Source organism: Sphaeramia orbicularis, chromosome 19, assembly GCF_902148855.1.
Source record: "Sphaeramia orbicularis chromosome 19, fSphaOr1.1, whole genome shotgun sequence".
Lineage (NCBI taxonomy): Eukaryota > Metazoa > Chordata > Actinopteri > Kurtiformes > Apogonidae > Sphaeramia > Sphaeramia orbicularis.
This window is the reverse complement of record NC_043975.1, coordinates 13,056,982-13,078,157: the sequence shown is the minus strand read 5'-3', so window position 1 is coordinate 13,078,157 and position 21,176 is coordinate 13,056,982. Positions and strand designations below refer to the sequence as shown.

The 21,176-nt window shown below is 34.8% G+C and overlaps 1 protein-coding gene across 2 annotated transcripts in view; it reads right to left on the bottom strand.

The window, feature by feature from the left end:
* Positions 1 to 21,176, bottom strand: part of LOC115439501 (zinc finger MIZ domain-containing protein 1-like) — a 380,932-nt gene that overhangs the window by 280,532 nt on the left and 79,224 nt on the right. For both annotated transcript variants that reach the window (XM_030163314.1, XM_030163315.1), the window contains exon 2: positions 7,209 to 7,306. The gene's annotated coding sequence lies outside the window, so the exon portion shown is untranslated. The remainder of the gene's footprint in view (positions 1 to 7,208; positions 7,307 to 21,176) is intronic.

The following is a 21,176-nucleotide window of genomic DNA, read 5'->3' as shown; positions in this document are numbered from 1 at the left end:
CACATCAACCCAAACAAATAAAACAGTCCAGGATAAAGCATTCCAGTTATGTAGGCTGGGTTTGGCAAAGACAGGGTCACCTCACAAATGGAAAAAAACAACATCTTATCTAGTCACGAAGAGAACACAGTAATGGAGCTAAATGGAAATTCATTCAAACGCTTCAAAAACTGAATATAAAAGGTAAAAATGCTGGTTGAAATCAATAAAATGTGTCTATGGTTGTGAATATTAGTGCGAAAAAACCCAAACTGGAAATTATATTTGTGTCTAAAATGAGCAAAACAGTGATTCTTTCCATTTATTTGATACAGAGCAGGGAAATATACTGACTTAAATACATTACTCAGTGTTTAAATATTTCTAAAACCGTCAGGCAAATGTGAAGACTGACCAATAGAATTGTTTTATGACAAAACACAAAACAAATGGACTTACGAGGTTTCCACCCAACAGCAATGATATATGACTTTTTAATTACTTTATTAATTTTTTTTTTTTCTAAAATTGTTGTATTAATGTACTGGATTTGACAGAAACCAAAACTCAAATCAAACCAAAACCTGAAAAAATTACATATCATTGCTGTCGGGTGGAAACCTCATATGTCCAAAATGGTTCCTTTTCTGGAAACTGGAAAAATGATGTATGCTCTAAATGAATGAATGGAGTTAAAGGATGTAGTCACAAGACTTTTCATTGTTTTAATATTTCTAAAACAGTCACGCCAACATGAAGACTAACCAATAGAATCATTTTATGACAAAAAAATAAAAATGGACTTGGGAGGTTTCCACTCGACAGCAATGATATATGGCTTTTTAATTAGTTATTCGTCTAAAATTGCTGTATTAATGCACTGGATTTGACAGAAAGCAAAACTCAAATCAAACCAAAACCTGAAAAAATGACAAATTGTCACTGTCATGTTGAAACCTCATATGTCCAAAAACGGTTATTTCTCTGGAAACTGAAAAAATGATGAAGAAATTAATGTAGTTACAAGATGTAGTCCTAACACTTTTCATTGGTTTAATGTTTCTAAAACCGCCAGACCAACGCGACGGCTGACCAATAGAATCATTTTATGACAAAAACAAAAATGGACTTACGAGGTTTCCACCCGACCGCACTGATAAATGACTTTTTAATTACTTTATTAATTAGTTATTTGTCTAAAATTGTTGTATTAATCCACTAGATTTGACAGAAAGCAAAACTCTAATCAAACCAAAACCTGAAAAAAAATGACATAGCGTCGCTGTCATGTGGAAACCTCATATGTCCAAAATGGTTATTTTTCTAGAAACTGCAAAAACAACGTATATTCTAAATAAATTAATTATGTTAAGAGATGTAGTTACAACACTTAAAAAACAAAAATAGACTTATGAGGTTTCCACCCAACAGCGATAATATATGACTTTTTAACTAGTTATTCGTCTAAAATTGCTGTATAAATGCACTGGATTTGACAGGAAGCAAAACAAATCAAACAAACAGCTCTGAATCCACACACGGATGGAGTCATTTAGTCAAATACAATATGAAAGTCGGCGTTGATATTGGATTAGAGCTCAGTCCGAGTGTCCCCATTACTGGATAATCCACAGATATTACTGCGGACAGCTTTCATACCGGCTTTTTCTTAAGTAGGGAAATATATATTAGCACGTTGTTGCTGTAAAGACATATTGCTCTTCTTCTTTTTTTTTTTTTGGGACTCCAGATTTAACCCTTTCATGCATGAATTATGAGAACTTTGGTCGAGATTTTTTCCTGAGTGTTTTTATTCCTCTTTAGGCATGAAAAAAGCAATGCGATTGCTTTTTTTTTTATTTTTATTTTTTATTAACCTCTTTTTCATGAAGTTACAACAACGTCCACTCAGCTGGACACCGTGCGTTTAATTTTTGAAGCAAAGCAACAAGTATTTAAAACCCATTATCAGAAAGTGATATAGTGTGTGAAAACTAGGAAATAGCATTATTAATGCTGTTATTCTGATGGATTCTAACATTTTAACATACTCTAATACTAGTTATTACTCACTTCATGGAGATAAAATGCAAAAAGAACAACCTTTTTGATTAAGAAAACTTTTAAATTACTAATACAAGGGTGTCAAACTCGTTTTAGTTCAGGGGCCACATTAAGCCGAATTTGATCTGAAGTGGGCCAGACCAGTGAAATAATAACATAATAACATATAAATGTCAACTCCAAATTTTCTCTTTGTTTTAGAGTGAAAAAAGTAAAATTATGTAATGAAAATGTTTATATCTACCAACTATCCTTTAAAATGCGTCAAACTCATTTTAGTTCAGAGGCCAAATTCAGCCAAATTTGGCCTAAAATGGGTCGGACCAGTAAAATAATAACATAATTATATATAAACAATGTCAACTCCGAACTTTCCTCTATGCTTTAGAGCTAAAGAAGTAAAATTATCTGATGAAAATGTTTATATCTACCAACTATCCTTTAAAATGCGTCAAACTCATTTTAGTTCAGAGGCCAAATTCAGCCAAATTTGGCCTAAAATGGGTCGGACCAGTAAAATAATAACATAATTATATATAAACAATGTCAACTCCGAACTTTCCTCTATGCTTTAGAGCTAAAGAAGTAAAATTATCTGATGAAAATGTTTATATCTACCGACTATTCTTTAAAACATTGGTGTCAAACTCATGTTAGATCAGGGGAAAAATTCAGCTGAATTTGATTTGAAGTGGGTCTGACCAGTGAAATAATAACATAATTATACATACAGAATGTCAACTCCAAATTTTTTCTCTGTTTTAGAGTGAAAAAAGTAAAATTACGCAATGAAAATGTTTATATCTACCAACTATCCTTTAAAATGTGTCAAACTCATTTTAGTTCAGAGGCCAAATTCAGCCAAATTTGGTCTAAAATGGGTCGGACCAGTAAAATAATAACATCATTATATATAAACAATGTCAACTCCGAACTTTTCTCTATGCTTTAGAGCTAAAGAAATAAAATTATCTGATGAAAATGTTTATATCTACCAACTGTTCTTTTAAATGTGCCAAACTCATTTTAGTTCAGAGGCCAAATTCAGCCAAATTTGGTCTAATATGGGTCGGACTAGTAAAATAATAACATAATTATATATAAACAATGTCAACTCCGAACTTTCCTCTATGCTTTAGAGCTAAAGAAGTAAAATTATCTGATGAAAATGTTTATATCTACCGAATATTCTTTAAAACATTGGTGTCAAACTCATGTTAGATCAGGGGAAAAATTCAGCGGAATTTGATTTGAAGTGGGTCTGACCAGTGAAATAATAACATAATTATACATACAGAATGTCAACTCCAAATTTTTTCTCTGTTTTAGAGTGAAAAAAGTAAAATTACGCAATGAAAATGTTTATATCTACCAACTATCCTTTAAAATGTGTCAAACTCATTTTAGTTCAGAGGCCAAATTCAGCCAAATTTGGTCTAAAATGGGTCGGACCAGTAAAATAATAACATCATTATATATAAACAATGTCAACTCCGAACTTTTCTCTATGCTTTAGAGCTAAAGAAATAAAATTATCTGATGAAAATGTTTATATCTACCAACTGTTCTTTTAAATGTGTCAAACTCATTTTAGTTCAGAGGCCAAATTCAGCCAAATTTGGTCTAAAATGGGTCGGACCAGTAAAATAATAACATCATTATATATAAACAATGTCAACTCCGAACTTTTCTCTATGCTTTAGAGCTAAAGAAATAAAATTATTTGATGAAAATGTTTATATCTACCAACTATTCTTTTAAATGTGTCAAACTTATTTTAGTTCAGAGGCCAAATTCAGCCAAATTTGGTCTAAAATGGGTCGGACCAGTAAAATAATAACATCATTATATATAAATAATACCAACTCCAAAACTTTCCTTACATGATGAAAACGTTTACATCTATAAACTGTTCTTTAAAACAGTGTGAATAACATGAACATCCTAAAATCTGTTAAGTAAATAAGTGTAATTTAAACAATATTCTACTTCAGTTTATTATTGATGTCATGTTCATTACAACTTACAGATCACAGTGGATCTACAAATACACTAAATATTCAGTAACAGGCAGAACATTATCAAAATTATACTTACGTCTCTTCAGACATTTCAGGTTTTTCATATTTGTTCAGAAAATTCACGTTTTCTGTGAAATTACAGTTTGTTTTAATGTAAATACAGGAAAATTACATGAAAATATTAACATTTACAAAAAAAAAAAAAATTGGAGTTGTAAGAATTTATAGGTTATTATAATAGTATTTTTCCCGGTCTATATGTGGAACCCGAACCAAATTTTCTGTGATCATCTTAAGTGTAATTTTTGCATTTCACAAATTCATCGTACGGGCCGGATTGGAACCTTTCAGGGGCCGCATTTAGCCCCCGGGCCGCATGTTTGACACCCCTGAGTTAAACCCATATATTCCATGACAGTTTTTTCCCCCCGCCTTTTTCATATATATGATGACACCTTTTTGTGCCGTTTCTCCTTCCATCAAACCCCAGCCTGACATGGACAGGAAGCCGACAGACAGAGGCTGAAGCGCTGCTGTCATCTCCCTGTTCGTGTCATCTCCCCTCTCGGTGTCTACCTCGCCTGACATTTCCACAATAATCACTTTGGTTTATCCCACTCAGCTGTGTGGCGGGCAGATGTTTGTCAGGGCGCCGTATTCCTCAGCGTTCACACTGCTCTAATCAAGATTAACCACTCTTATCTATTCTGTGTGTGTGTGTGTGTGTGTGTGTGTGTGTGTTGCTAGATGTCCTAATTCCTAAGCTATGAAGTATTGTATAATACAGTGGACGAACCAATTACATCCCTTTTCCACGACATAATTCTCCCGTTAGTGGAGCGCATGTTGCATAAATACACAGGATGAGCTGCTGCTAGTCCTGACCTTTGGGATACGTGTGTGTGTGTGTGTGTGTGTCAAGGTTCTAATAGTTTTGGATTTTTCATTATAGTTTAGTTTTTAGTTTTGACTTTTTTTCTCTAATTCAGTTAGTTTTAATTAGTTTTAAAGCAGGTTTGCCAGTTTTTATTACTTTTAGTTATTTTCTAAATGCTTAGTTTTAGTATTAATTTAGTTTTGTCGTATCTTTTCTCTTCTTCGCCGTCGTATTCAAATAAATCCCAGACAGGACTCTGCTGCTTTCTCCCAACTTTAGTCTCCATGTTTCCAGGTAGAGTGGGGACCAGAAAATGACTGTAAACAACAAGTGACGGACCGTTAAATATCCTATGGTGCCGGCAGATAAAATCGCTTGAGGGAAATAAATTGGTTTTGTATCAGTCTGACATTGACAAAGACGAAAACAAAGGGAATTTTATCTATAATTTTTATAAGCTTTAGTTAGTTTCGTAAGCACACAATACAGTTTCATTATCGTTTTTTTTTCTTATTATAGTTTTTATTTATTTCAGTTAATGAAAATGTTTTTACAAGTTTTCGTCATTTTGTTAACGACAATGACCTTGGTGTGTGTGTGTGTGTGTGTGTGTGTGTGTGTGCAACAGGACACATTGTGGACCCGGGTCTTGTTGAAAACCACACACAGGACACCTCAGCTCTTCAGAGCCCAGATTCAGAGTGAATGATATACTGATAATGACACTCATGTTCTGCAGTTCCACTCTGTTGTAAATATGTGTACAGTCTGTACAGTTTACAGTATTACTTTTTTTTGCACCATCTCTATGCATGCACACTTTTACTTGCACTTCATTCTGTTGCTGCCTTAACCACTGAATTTTCCCATTGTGGGATCAATAAAGTCAAATTGAATTTAATCTAATCTAACTGAATTTAATCTAACCCAATCTAATCTAATCTAATCTAATCTAATCTAATCTAATCTAATCTAATCTAATATAACATAATATAACCCAGTCTGATGTAATCTATTCTATTTTAATTTAATCTAATCTAACCTAGCCCAATCTAATCTAATGTAACCTAATCTAATGTAATTTAATCTAACCCAATCTAATCTAATCTAATCTAATATAATATAATATAATATAATTTTACCCAGTTTAATGTAATCTAATGCAATCTACTCTAATTTAATCTTATCTAATCTAATTTAATTTTATCTAACCCAATCTAATCTAATTTAATCTAATCCAACCCAATCTATTGTAATCTAATATAATATAATATAATTTAATGCAATCTAACCCAATCTAATTTAATCTAATCTAATGTAATCTAATTTAATCTAATCTAATCCAATCTAATGTACTGTAATCTAATTTAATCTAATCTAACCTAATGGAATCTAATTTAATCTAATCTAACCCAGTCTAATCAAAACTAATCTAATCTAATCTAATCTTTATTTTGAACATAAATGGGAATAAAATATAAAGGTGAGCAAAAGGCAATGAGAAACTGCAAATTTAAACAGAACACTCCAGAATATGGAAGACAACAAGTCAACAAAAAAAAAACAAAACAAAAAAATACCACCAGGTATGACTACCTCATAGTGGCTCCTCAACAACACATTTTGTCCAAAACAGAGAAGGTAGACAATGAGTTTATGATGTCCTACTCCTGTTTACATGACTAGTATATATAGCTCATACAAAAGAACAGGTCAGATGCTATGTTACTGAGAAATGGCTGAAGTTATAAAATAAAATAAAGAACAGAAACCACACAAAACAATAAGTTTTTATATGTGGAAATGACCAAAAATAGACACTTGCCCCCATAAAGGGTTAAAGCAGTGTTTCTCAGTGGGGGCGGTGATGACGTAAAGAGGCGTTTGTTCAAAAAAGGTGGGTTAAAGTTAAAGTTTTGTGGATGAAACCTTAAATTAACACCTACACTAAGTCCTTTAACTAATGAAGACACTTAAACATGGTTGAAGGCACAAGAAAATCCAAAAACATCAGACTTAAGTATTGGTTTTACAGTAATATTAGCATTTTGATGTTATGTCCTCTGCATATCTTGGTCCAAATTCTGCCTTCAAATGTTTACGGTTTATTATTTTGTTCATTTATTCCTCCTGTATCCAGTCCAAAAGGATGGAAGTTATGTCATAGTATTAATATCAGTTGCACCTGGATCCTCAAACAGCCCTGTAAATGATGTAACGATGTAAACACGGCGTTATCGTACATTAAATATTAAACTGTGACTCACCTGTGTCGACTTCTATCCTTGATTTGTCGCCACCAGGACCCCCCCACCCATTCACACCCGAGGAAGAGAAACACTCCAGCACCTCACGTCTCCAGGCCCTGAGAGAAATCACAGAAAAGAAAAAGAAAAAAACGGGTTAATCCGTAAACTTTCATGTGTCTTTTTCTAATCAAGCCCACCCGCTGAGTTCCCCAGATTCTTCCCCGTTTCCCATCTGTGCTTTCTTTTTGACGTGACGGGCTCCTTCACGCTCCCCTGCTCGTAAAGGACGAACCCGCCACTTCACATGATCGCCGTACGGATCATAAACATCCGCCGTAGACCGAGTTCACCGCCGTGGCACGTTCAACGCTAGCTCGCAACTCACTTCAGATTGACACATAAGCCTATTACAAGAGGCCTTCACTGTATCTTAGCACTTAGCCCCTCCTGCCAGGACCCGCTCGCACCCATCAGAAGGACAACATCAGTTATGATATTGTTAGAAAGTTAGTGAGGCATCGCTAGATATGAGGAAGTTACTTCAGCGGATAGGAGGACAGTGAATCAGAGCACATACAATACTTCAGCCAAGGCCCTGCAGTCCTGGAAGTATAGGACAGTGTTGTATAAAGTACTGGAAAGTCCCACTTAGGTAGAAGTACAGGTACCCTACTAAAAATGACTTTGGTAGTCAGTAGTCCCACTTAGGTACAAGTGAAAGTACCCTACCAAAAAATGACTTCAGTAGTCAGTAGTCCCACTTAGGTAGAAGTACAGGTAACCTTCCAAAAAATGACTTTGGTAGTCAGTAGTCCCACTTAGGTAGAAGTACAGGTACCCTACTAAAAATGACTTCGGTAGTCAGTAGTCCCACTTAGGTAGAAGTACAGGTACCCTACTAAAAATGACTTCGGTAGTCAGTAGTCCCACTTAGGTAGAAGTGCAGGTACCCTACCAAAAAATGACTTCGGTAGTCAGTAGTCCCACTTAGGTAGAAGTACAGGTAACCTCCCAAAAAATGACTTCAGTAGTCAGTAGTCCCACTTAGGTAGAAGTGCAGGTACCCTACCAAAAAATGACTTCAGTAGTCAGTAGTCCCACTTAGGTAGAAGTACAGGTAACCTCCCAAAAAATGACTTTGGTAGTCAGTAGTCCCACTTAGGTAGAAGTGCAGGTACCCTACCAAAAAATGACTTCAGTAGTCAGTGGTCCGACTTAGGTAGAAGTACAGGTACCCTACTAAAAATGACTTTGGTAGTCAGTAGTCCCACTTAGGTAGAAGTACAGGTACCCTACCAAAAAATGACTTCAGTAGTCAGTGGTCCGACTTAGGTAGAAGTACAGGTACCCTACTAAAAATGACTTTGGTAGTCAGTAGTCCCACTTAGGTAGAAGTACAGGTAACCTCCCAAAAATGACTTTGGTAGAAGTTCAAGTCAGTACGACAGTGTATTGTGGTGTGTTCCAGGCAGATTTTTGAGCCCGTAAATCACGACTTCAAACTACAACTCACAACTTTGCAGCGTTCCAGGCAAGTCACACCAAACTGCCTGAGAGCAAGGGATTGTGGTAGTTAGATGTAAACAAACCAGCATGGGGGACCGTACGGAGCTTATGTTCATTTATAATCCTTTCTATCACCAAAGGTGCTTGCTCCTTCCTTATTTGAGGGAAACAGAGAAGGAAAAATGGGGCATAAGCCAAGAGAAGCTGTTATACCTTTTACGTTATATGTATATTTGGATACGTATTTGGTTGGTAAAAAACACAGTTTAGCGTCATGTCTGCTAAAGCCAACGAAGAAGTAAAACTGGAGCTTGAGAAAAGACATAAAATCCAAGCAGCAGCGTTCTGTAGATTCCAATGAACACAGACTGGATCCAAGCATGTTCTCCTTTCATAAATCATGCATGCTTCTGCTGGCATGTGAGAAAGAAACCCTTGTGCAGAAGCATGTTTTTGCCTTATTTGCACTTCCTAAACATTCAAATCTACACATTTGACTAAATTAAAGGCACTGTTCATTAAATAAAAGGACTAGATGTAGATTATTGGTCATAAACTCCCTCCTCACACTCATTTCCATAGCGACAACTCACACGAAGTTAAGTCCATAAGCTCATTTTTATGTGCATTTTTCATTATAAACCCTGAGTGTTGGAAAATTCAAGAAAAAAAACGTCTAAATATTGCAAAGAAATGTTCACGCTTGGCCGAGAGGGAAGTGTGATGTATCGAAAAAACAAAATGCGACAAAGTGCAGTGGAAACGGATTGAGTGAATAAAACATGACTTAGGAAGGAACACGCGACGTGAGCGGCGGCAGGTGGAAACACACGGTGAAGCTGCGGCGTGACTGGAAATGTTCAATTTCCACTGTCCGTTACGCTCTAAAGCTGTTCCGCTGGAGCCTTGTTTTAGGTCAGTCCTCGCCTCCTGGTGAATCACGGCTGTTTGTTTTCCCAAAAAGTAGTGAAAAATATGTTGCTTTTCTGCAGCAGATGAAAATGTGTGATCATTTGCGTTTATTTCCTTTATACATTTGGTTTTAGGTGCTTCTATGAAACTGGTCCCTAAAACAAAAATTCATAAAAAACAGATGTTGACTAATGTTATGAAGCAAGTTTGGAAGCACTTTGGGTCTATTTTAACCCTATAACGCCACATGTATCATATTTGATACATGAGTTTTGAAGTCCTCTACATGATCAGTGTGATATTTTTTTTCTTGAAAAACCTGATGTATACAATTACATACATGCAATACACAGATAATCCACCAGGGGAGGACTTCATTCACCAGAGGCCTTTCCAGTGACACTACAACACTGTCATTAATGAGGAAGGAGGAAGAACTTTGGCAGTTTTGAAAAGGAATTACCAATTTGTTAGACATGTTTGTGTTATATTATGTTTTTGTTTGTTAAAAAATAATAATATTTAAGCATTGAGACCTGATGTATCAAATATGATACAAATTGAAACTCATACATGGAAATTGATATTTGGAAAAAAAATAATACATTGGGTTGTTCAGAAGGACCAATAAAGGTTCCACTCTCAAAGTAATAATGATTTAATGGCTCGGGCTTTAGAGGGTTAAAAATAAATGTTTACTGAGATAAACGAGAAACTATTTTTCAGATAAACACATTTTATATTATTTTTATTTTAAAAAGTCCACATGTAACAAGGTAAAAAGGACATGAACTTACATGCTAGTATTTTTTAGATATCTTTTTCTCTCTCAGATACATTTTGGGAATCAAACTAATTTTACAAGGCAGAGTGTTTCACAAAAATGACCACTGTTGCAAAATCACGTGCAATTTCTATGTGTTTAAATGACCAGATTCCGCATGTAACATGAGTGGACATGAAGGGTTACACACAAAACCTAGAATGAGACTGAGATTCATGAAAAACCCACATGTCTGGATTAGAAAAACCACTAGGATCATCAAATTTAACACTTGGTCCTCATTTATAGCAGTATATAAGACCATTTCAAGCCACATTTTCAGATCAAATGCACTGACACCTCAGTAACTTTTCATGTCCCAATTTTTGGCCCCGATACTTTATGAAAAAATCATTAATTTTGGGATGGCTCAGAGCAAGAGTATAATTTTTTTGTATTTATTTGAGGTCATCATTAGGTACATCCTGGGTGGAAATATATCTAAATTTCTCTTTTCGGTTAAAATTTGCTTAGAGGTCTTATTTTTGTCTTTGTGCATAAGAAATCAATATAAGTGAATCCCCAAAGGAACTGTGTGTTGGTAAATGTAAATTATGCAAATTGACAGGATTTCAGTTCTGTTGCAACATGTTGATGGTCATATGAACTATGTTTTCAGCTCAAAAATGTCCAATTTCATCACAATTAATGCTATATTTTCATGTCACAAATGGCCAAGTTATATTTGAACTGAATTTACTTGAAAAACAAATATTCTATTCTTTTAGATTCCCCAGTTTTTCTTACAAGATTCTCTCCTACATATCACATTTTATTTTTACAGCTTCAATCTGGAGTATGGTGCTGATCCATCCTGCTTATGTTACGCCAATACATACATTAAGAATGTCACACGTCACTTTTTAAATCAACAGTTTTCTAATAATAAGCATTTTTAAAAAGAAATAACAATTCTATATTGTTATTTCCTCTTTAGTATGATGATAAACTATACAATAAATAATTCTGATCCTAGTTTTTGCACAGTGATCATTTGTGGAAACGGTGACATGGCTGCCGAGCATCAGTATGATGGGATCTGTAACAACCATGTCACATCCGTCCACTGCCACACTTTGTGTTTTTGTGTCAGCTGTTATTGTTTTAGATCCACAATACTAACATTTATGAATAAGAGGAGAATTAGCGATAGTAAGTCTATAAGTTTATTACAAATGAAGTACTGGTACTGACCAGATCATCATGGGTCATGTCACGTCCGTCCACCAGCAAAAGTTTTCACATACATGTGCTATTCAAAATCCAATATTTCTGAAAATATAGCTTCCACTGTCAAATAATATCAGTAGTCTGTGCACAAATGGATTAGCATTATTTCAACACAGTTCTACGCATTTCTTACAACTTTTTTTTTTTTTGACAAAAATGGCCACTCATTTGACTCCCTAAGTAAATTTTAGCCGTTTTATTATTGGGTCTAAAAAGCTGACAGGTACCAAAATGAACCCAGTTTCAGAGAAGCACCCTTATATTTTACTTTACAGTGCATTTTATAAGCCTAAGTGAGGACCCACGCATGGCCTCCTCCTTTATTTCTGCATCATGTTTGAGTATCTTTTTCATCAGGCGTCTTCTTGGCGACACGTAGCATGCTAGTCATTTCTTTCCCCAGTCCAACACACCTCTGGCTTCTCCTCAGCTCCAGTTTTGGCTGACACAGGACAGGGCTAATGCTCCAAATATAAAAACCGTCTAACCACAAGGTATATTTTCACATTCGGCGGGGTAGAGGCAGTCCCTTGTGCTTCACACTTTTTTTTAATCCTCTTTTTTCATCATTGGAAGATTTTTCAGGCAGCATTTCTCCCCTGTTGGAAGTGCCGCGCTCTGAAAAGAGAAAGTGGAGGAGCGCTGGGGGGCTCAATGGGTCGAGAGAGGAGGAAGAGGAGGAGGAGGAGGAGGAGGAGGAGGAGGAGGAGGAGGAGGAGGAGGAGGAGGAGGAGGAGGAGGAGGAGGGGCTGACGCTGGGTGCCTCCTTTTTAAAGCCAGATTCTCCCCAGATACCTCTGTGCTATTCATCAACAGCTTTTCCAGGGCTGTGAAAAATCAATGTGCTCTGCACTGCAAACAGTTCATAATGACGGGGGATGGAGGGAAAAAAGCTCAACTGCAACAGAATTGATTTGTTTAAGTACAATAACACGGCTCTGCAGCACGGTGAGGAGGAGGCTCGGGCATGCAGACAAAGACTGACTGGCAGTAAAGAAACCACAAGCAGTAATTGATAAACTGCCGGTATGGTGCAAATCTGAAATACACAGGCCGGTTATCTAATTAAAGAGTTTTTCTCTGATTTACCACCTGACAGGAAACATGCACTCTGTGTCTAAAATGACTGCAATCAGTAGCTTCAGTGATAAATACCGGCTTTTGAAAGGAGCTTGCAACACTTTTTTTTTTCCCCGTTATGAGAAGATTTAGTGGATAAGAAGTGAATCAATAAAAAACGTGGCTTTTGAGGTGTTCTTTTGGATAGTTTTAAGTATGTAGTAACACATCTGGCACTGCAAAAGGGCTGTGTAATCATCACCTAATGTTTTTTAAATACATCTATTAGGCATGCATTGGAAAAAATAGTTGCTAATTGGATTTATTTCTCAAACAAATAGCTCAAAATTGTAAAAGCAGGACATTTTAAAGTAATTAATGTGTATTTGATCGGGTTGAAAGCACTAAATGGGAGATAAAAAAAAACAGACTTTGGACCTCAGTTTTGCTGGAACTGGCCAACTCCAGCTGCAGATGAACATGATGCAGCAGCTACTGATTTGCATATTTTGATAAACCGATCAAGAATGATTTGGTTTGCTTTATGTTCACTGTGCAATACAAACAAACATGCATCCAAGAAGTGCTATATGAGAGCAAACTATGTAATATCTGACACAGGAGCAAGTTTTTATTTTGCATAAAGCAGCATAGAAGTTGTAGCCTAAACAGTTTGAGTTCAATTAACCTGAATTTGCAGAAAACATTTCTCATAAAGAGACATGGGGGCTAAAAATTCAAACCAGATGTAGACTAATGTTAGGAAGCAAGTTTGGAAGCACTTTGGGTTTATTTTAACCCTATAACGCCACATGTATCATATTTGATACACGAGTTTTGAAGCCCTCTACATGATCAGTGTGATTTTTTTTTCTTGAAAAACCTGATGTATACAATTAGATACATGTAATACACAGATAAACCACCGGGGGGGGGGGGGTTCGTTCACCAGAGGCCTTTCCAGTGACACTACAAGATTGTCATTACTGAGGAAGTGATTTGCATATTTTGATAAACTGATCAAGAATGATTTGATTTGCTTTATGTTCACTGTGCAATACAAACAAACGTGCATCCAAGAAGCGCTATATCAGAGCAAGCCATGTAATATCTGACACAGATGCAAGTTTTTATTTTGCATAAAGCAACACAGAAGTTGTAGCCTGAACAGTCTGACTTAAATTAACCTGAATTTGCAGAAAATATTTCTCATTAAGAATGGAAATTCTACCGTCTTAAATACAGTAAGTGGGTCACTCCAAATAAGCTCTAAATAACAGAAAACTGCACAATAGCAACTAAACTGACCCTGTTGTGAGATGACCCTGAGACATTATCTCAGTGCAATCACTCCAGCTGCTTTTTGGCACCTGGTTGAACTCCAGAAAGCAGTTACAGGGTGGAAACTCTGTAAAAACAGTAAAAAAAAAACAAAGGAAAATCACCACAACACTGCGAACAACAGTAAAAACAAAAAAAACGCAAGAAAAACTGAGTAAAAAAAAAAAAAAAGCCCAAACTGTCTATGTGTCTATTTTTATAGCGAGTCGGTCTCACTCACTGCTCTGTGTTTTGCCCCCCATTACACAGGTGGTGGGAGGTGCACTGAGCATGCTCAGAGGTCTATGGAAAAACCAAGGTCTATTCTATCGGTATGTTTTGAAATTTTTCTTATTAAGCAAACGGTTGAATTTTTAGGAATATTTGAAATAAATCATACATACAGAATGCTCACTACTGACACATCAGGGGTTAAAGGGTTAATGATGTATTTGACTGAAAAAGCCGCTTTTTTTCTGTATTGCTATAATAACCTTTGAATTAACTCTGAGTTTTCACGAATGTCTAAATATAGGAAATTCATGATTTACAGTGAAAAATGCAAAACATAGAGGATAATATTGTAATAAATGGTGATAAATCACTTAAGAAAGGTTAAATAAATAGAAAAAAGTCATCTATGAACTGCCACAGAAGAATATTTAAAATATATCATGTGTACAGAATGCTCACCACTGACACGTCAGGGGTTAAAGGGTTAATGATATATTTGACTGAAAAAGTCACTTTTTTCTGTTTTACTGTAATAACCTTTGAATTAACACTGAGTTTTCATAAACGTCTAAATCAAATATAGGAAATACATGATTTACAGTGACAAATGCAAAACATAGAGGATAATACTGTAATAAATGGTGATAAATCACTTAAGAAAGGTTAAATAAAGAGAAAAAGTATTCTAAGAACTGCCACAAAAGAATATTTAAAATAAATCATACATAAAGAATGTTCACCACTGACACGTCAGGGGTTAAAGGGTTAATGACATATTTGACTGAAAAAGTCACTTTTGCTATAATAACCTTTGAATTAACTGAGTTTTCAGGAATGTCTAAATCAAATATAGGAAATACACGATTTACAGTGAAAAATGCAAAACATAGAGGATAATATTATAATAAATGGTGATAAATCATTTAAGAAATGTTAAAATAAAGAGAAAAAGTCATCTAAGAACTGCCACAAAAGAATATTTAAAATATATCACGTATACAGAACACGTCAGGGGTTAAAGGGTTAACAGTAAATACAATGATCAACCTGCAGTCAGCACATTATTACCACATTCACTTGTAAATGATAGATTATGGATTTTTTTTTTTCTTTTTTTTTTTATGATGACCTCTAATTATGGGCATGAATCCCACACACTAACATAATATTTATAGTTTGGCAGGGAGTCTGAGCTTCATCCAGCACCAATTCAGAGCTCATGCAGAGTGAGTTTGATGCTGCATAAAGCTAACTCATCAGAAAATCCATAAGATGACACCAGGAAAAAAAAAAAAACTTTTACAAGGTGAGGTCTTTAAAGATGATGATACTGCAAAAAAAAAAAAAAAAAATGGAGTAAATTGTGTCAAGGCGGACCAGGACAATAAAACATTTCTCCCTCCCTCTTTTTACACCGCTCACAGAGGTGCATTTATCATTGTTATTATTCCTTCACAGAGGCCCTCCCAGGTTTAATTGGGTCCTCATGGAGCCAAAATCCCCGCCGTCGCTGAAGCCGCCGGGGGGTGGACAGCCCGAGTCGTCCCCTCAGTCAAGCAACTGCATTTAAAACAACCACCCTGTGCAAAGTGGCCACAGGACCCACTGGAGCTGGACGAGGGGGGGGTATGAGGGGGGGTTGGACAATGGCGAGACAGAGAGGAACACCTGGGGAGGAAGGCTCACCTGGCCCTGCTCTGAGCTGGGTGGGAAAAGCTCCGCAGAGCCACAGGCTGTCGGTCCACCCGTCCAGCCCTCAGTGGCTATTATTCCCAGTGGGTCACATTAGCATTTTAACTGGTAAATACAGTAGGTTTAGTAGCACACGTTCAGCGAGCATGTGAACAAATGAAACAGCGAAAGGATTAAAGAGGGTGTTTGGCCTCAGTGAGAAAGAGGAAACAATGAGCTGAGGAGATAAAACAGCTCCGAAACGGAAACACGCCGGGCTACTTTGCATTTGTAATGATGGACTTAAATAAGTCGGCGCTCCCGTAGAAAACACGAGCAGACGATGTTTTAGCGACTAGCATGTTATGAAGCACATAATTAGAATTACACACAATGTTTTTGCACACTTATTTATGTATATTTCTCATACTTATCATTCATATTCAAGTTTCAAAGTGTTTATTGTCGTGTACAGTAAAAAAACAGGCTTCCTTACTTTGTCGTCCACACTGAATACCACAAGAATTTAAGATCAGTACAAAAGTATAAAAATTGGAATAGAATAATTTAACTTGGACGTTACACAACCAACACAAAGTGGTATTAAAAATAAATAGAAAAATCCTATTTGTCTAGAACATATTGTACAAATTGCTGTTGTAATTGTGTTTTAATGTGGATATTTAAACAGTTAGAGCCATATATGTGTATATTTAGAGCTATACACTCAAAAAAATGATTCTTGGCTCTAATAAACATGAAGTAATATTTTAAAGTAAAATATAACTGAAATATATGAAATTTAAAGTTTATTTATCTGAAAAAGTCAAACATAATGTGAATATGCTTGGTATGAAGTGAATCTAAACAAATAAAGTAAACTTTATTTACTAGATCACATAAAAAGGCTGAGCGTTACAGTCAAAAACAGTTTATGTAGAAGTTTGCATTAACTAAAGCAAATCTGACTGAAAGTATTTAATTTATTCATATGGACTCAATATGATAGAAAAAACATTGTATTAAATGCAACTCTTTACATTAAACTTATGTAATGAAATTAGATGGAAAATTTACATGTAATTAAAATACATAAAGTCAACATTTTTGGCCTAATTATTTTTTTGAGTGTATACAGTATCTGTATGTGTTATTATTATTATTATTATTATTATTATTGGAGTGGAGATAAAACAGCTCAGAAACGGAAACACGCCGGGCTACTTTGCATTTGTAATGATGGACTTAAATAAGTCGGCGCTCCCGTAGAAAGCACGAGCAGACGATGTTTTAGCGACTAGCCTGTTATGAAACACGTAATTAGAATTACACATAATGTTTTTACACACTTATTTATTTATATTTCTCATACTTATCATTCATATTCAAGATTCAAAGCGTTTATTGTCATGTACAGTAAAGAAACTGGTTTCCCTGTTCTGAAAATCTTACTTTGTCGACGACTCTGAATGTCACAAGAATTTAAGATAAGTATAAAAGTATAAAAACTGGAATAGATTAATTTAACTAGGAAGTCACACAACCAACACAAAGTGGCATTTAGAAATAGATAAGTTATATTTTTTAGAACATATTGTACAAATTGCTGTTGTAATTGTGTTTTAATGTGGATATTTATATATTTAGAGCCATATATATGTATATTTAGAGCTATGTATGTGTATGTGTTATTGTTATTATTATTATTGAAGAGGAGATAAAACAGAAACGGAAACACGCCGGGCTACTTTGTATTTGTAATGATGGACTTAAATAAGTCGGCGCTCCCGTAGAAAACACCAGCAGACGATGTTTTAGCGACTAGCCTGTTATGAAACACATAATTAGAATTACACACAATGTTTTTACACACTTATTTATGTATATTTCTCATACTTATCATTCATATTCAAGATTCAAAGCGTTTATTGTCATGTACAGTAAAGAAACTGGTTTCCCTGTTCTGAAAATCTTACTTTGTCGACCACTCTGAATGTCACAAGAATTTAAGATAAGTATAAAAGTATAAAAATTGGAATAGATTAATTTAACTAGGAAGTCACACAACCAACACAAAGTGGCATTTAGAAATAGATAAGTTATATTTTTTAGAACATATTGTACAAATTGCTGTTGTAATTGTGTTTTAATGTGGATATTTATATATTTAGAGCCATATATACGTATATTTAGAGCTATGTATGTGTATGTGTTATTGTTATTATTATTATTGGAGAGGAGATAAAACAGAAACTGAAACACGCCGGGCTACTTTGCATTTGTAATGATGGACTTAAATAAGTCGGCGCTCCCGTAGAAAGCACGAGCAGACGATGTTTTAGCGACTAGCATGTCATGAAACACATAATTAGAATTACACATAATATTTTTGCACACTTATTTATGTATATGTCTTATACTTATTCATATTCAAGATTCAAAGTGTTTATTGTCGTGTACAGTAAAAAAAACAGGCTTCCTTACTTTGTCGTCCACACTGAATACCACAAAAATTTAAGATCAGTATAAAAGTATAAAAATTGGAATAGAATAATTTAACTTGGAAGTTACACAACCAAAACAAAGTGGTATTCGAAAAGAGATAAATAAATAAATCATATTTGTGTCGAACATATTGTACAAATTATGATTGTGTTTTAACGTGGATATTTAGGTATATATACTTGTAGAGCCATATTTACAGCTATATATGTGTGTTATCATTATCAATCAATCAAATTTTATCTATATAGTGCCAAATCATAACAAAAGTTATCCCATAACACTTTACATGTAGAGGCGGTTGAAACCAGACTCCCCAGCCAATTTACAGATTTAAAAAAAAATTTTTTTTTTTTTTTGGTAGTATTGAGTACTTTTTCTTATATTTGAACGGAACACAACAATTTCCCCTGGCATTAATAAGGTGTTCTGATTCTAAGATCCTGATTTATTTAGGGGCAAACTGTTGCATTTTGGCATTAAAGTGATAAACCAGATGAAGTGTTTAACTTTTCAGTGTTAATCTACAGAGGAGAAAGGAGGGAAAAATACTTATTATTTCTCATTAACTGTATTTTAGGTTTTGTGTATATTTTTGTTGTTTCTGTCATCGCTCCCCTGTATGAGTATGTTGTTTTGTTTTGTTGTTGTTGTTGCAGCTCACTGCTCCTAATGTACTGATTGCTAATGCTAACCGTGAATGGATCGCTAACGCATTAGCATGAGGCCAAACTTCCCTAACTTTTAAGCGCTTTTCTCATCTTTGTTTGTAAAATAAATGCACGCTGTAGAACTTTTCTTCCTCTCAGTCACGACGACTTCTTGTCACAAGTTTCCAGCTGTGTAGAAACAAGTCTGATGTCAGAAAAATGATAAAAAGGAAGCATAAGATTGAGGCAGATCACAACAGATTCTCAAATGACACCTGCGTCTTGAATCTCGTCTTTGAACTCTGACAAAACACAGCTGTGATTTGTGTACGTTTTATCACTTTCGCAGATTCTTCTGACATCAGCAGGGATGCGAATTCATCAAACTGCGCTGGTTCATTGGTTCATACTAGACACAAACCAGCAGTGTTGTGCAAGTTACTTCCAAACTGTAATACATTACAGATTACTTCTTACTGTTATTTAAAAGTACTTCCTTCCAATATTACTGTCTCAGAATTGTCGTGCGTTACATGGTAGAAGCTCCAAAACACTTCTATCCTCTGTTTTTTTTTTTTTTTTGTTTTGATGTTTTGATGTTCAATGTGTTAGGTAGAAAACACATTTTGTTTTATTTTTAGCTATTTACACTCTGCATTTATTTATTTATTGTTGATGTGACTGTTACTGTGAAGCAGTGACTGTATTTTGAATTTCCCCCTGGGGATTAATAAAGTAAATCAATCTATCTATCTATCTATCTATCTATCTATCTATCTATCTATCTATCTATCTATCTATCTATCTATCTATCTATGTTGCACATGGGGTAGATCAGTGTTTTGTCAACCTTGGGCTCAGGACCCCACGTTGGGGTCGCCTGGAATTCACATGGGGTCGCCTGAAATTTCTAGTAATTGATAAAAAATGAAAACTTACTAATAAAAATTTACATTATATAGCCAAAATGTTGCCTAAAATTAACATTTATTTGCAACATATTATAGCAAGCTATTACACGATCAAAAACAAATTAATTTTAGCCAAAAAAAAAGTCTCTGTTTTGAATGTCTGAGGTTGCCTGAAATTTCTAATGATTTATAAAAAAATAAAATAAAAAAATTAAAACTTACTAATAAAAATTTACATTATATAGTCTAAATGTTGTCTAAAATTAGCAAACTATTACACCATCAAAAACAAATTAATTTTAGCCAAAAATAAAATGTCTCTGTTTTTAACGTCTGAGGTCGCCTGAAATTTCTAATAATTTATTTTAAAAAATTAAAAAATTAAAACTTACTAATAAAAGTTTACATTATATAGTCTAAATGTTGTCTAAAATTAATGTTTATTTGCAACATGTTATAGCAAACTATTACATGATCAAAACAAATTAATTTTAGCCAAATAAAATGTCTCCGTTTTGAATGCCTGGGATCACCTGAAATTTCTAATAATTTATAACAAAAAATGTAAAAATTAAAACTTACTAATAAAAATTTACATTACATAGTCTAAATGTTGTCTAAAATTAGCAAACTATTGCACGATCAAAAACAAATTAATTTTAGCCAAAAAAAATGTCTCTGTTTTGAATGTTTGGGATCGCCTGAAATTTCTAATAATTAAAAAAAAATAAATAAAAAAAATGAAAACTTACAAATAAAAATTTACATTACATAGTCTAAATGTTGTCTAAAATTAATGTTTATTTGCAACATAGTACAGCAAACTGTTACATGATCAAAAACAAATTAATTTTAGCCCAAAAAAAAAGTCTCTGTTTTGAATGTCTGGGGTCGCCTGAAATTTGTGATGTTAAAATGGGGTCACGAGCCAAAAAAAGGTTGGGAACCACTGGGGTGGGGGCAGCTGTTATATATGTGGGGGTGCGGTCCATAAGTAATGCTGGTGTGAACCTAAAGTGAAACTTAACATGCTTTCAAAGTCCGACTCTGCACGAAATTTTAACAACTTCTAACCTGTATCCACTGGAACACCCCCCCCCTTTCAAAGTCCGACTCTGCACGAAATTTTAACAACTTCTAACCTGTATCCACTGGAACACCCCCCCCC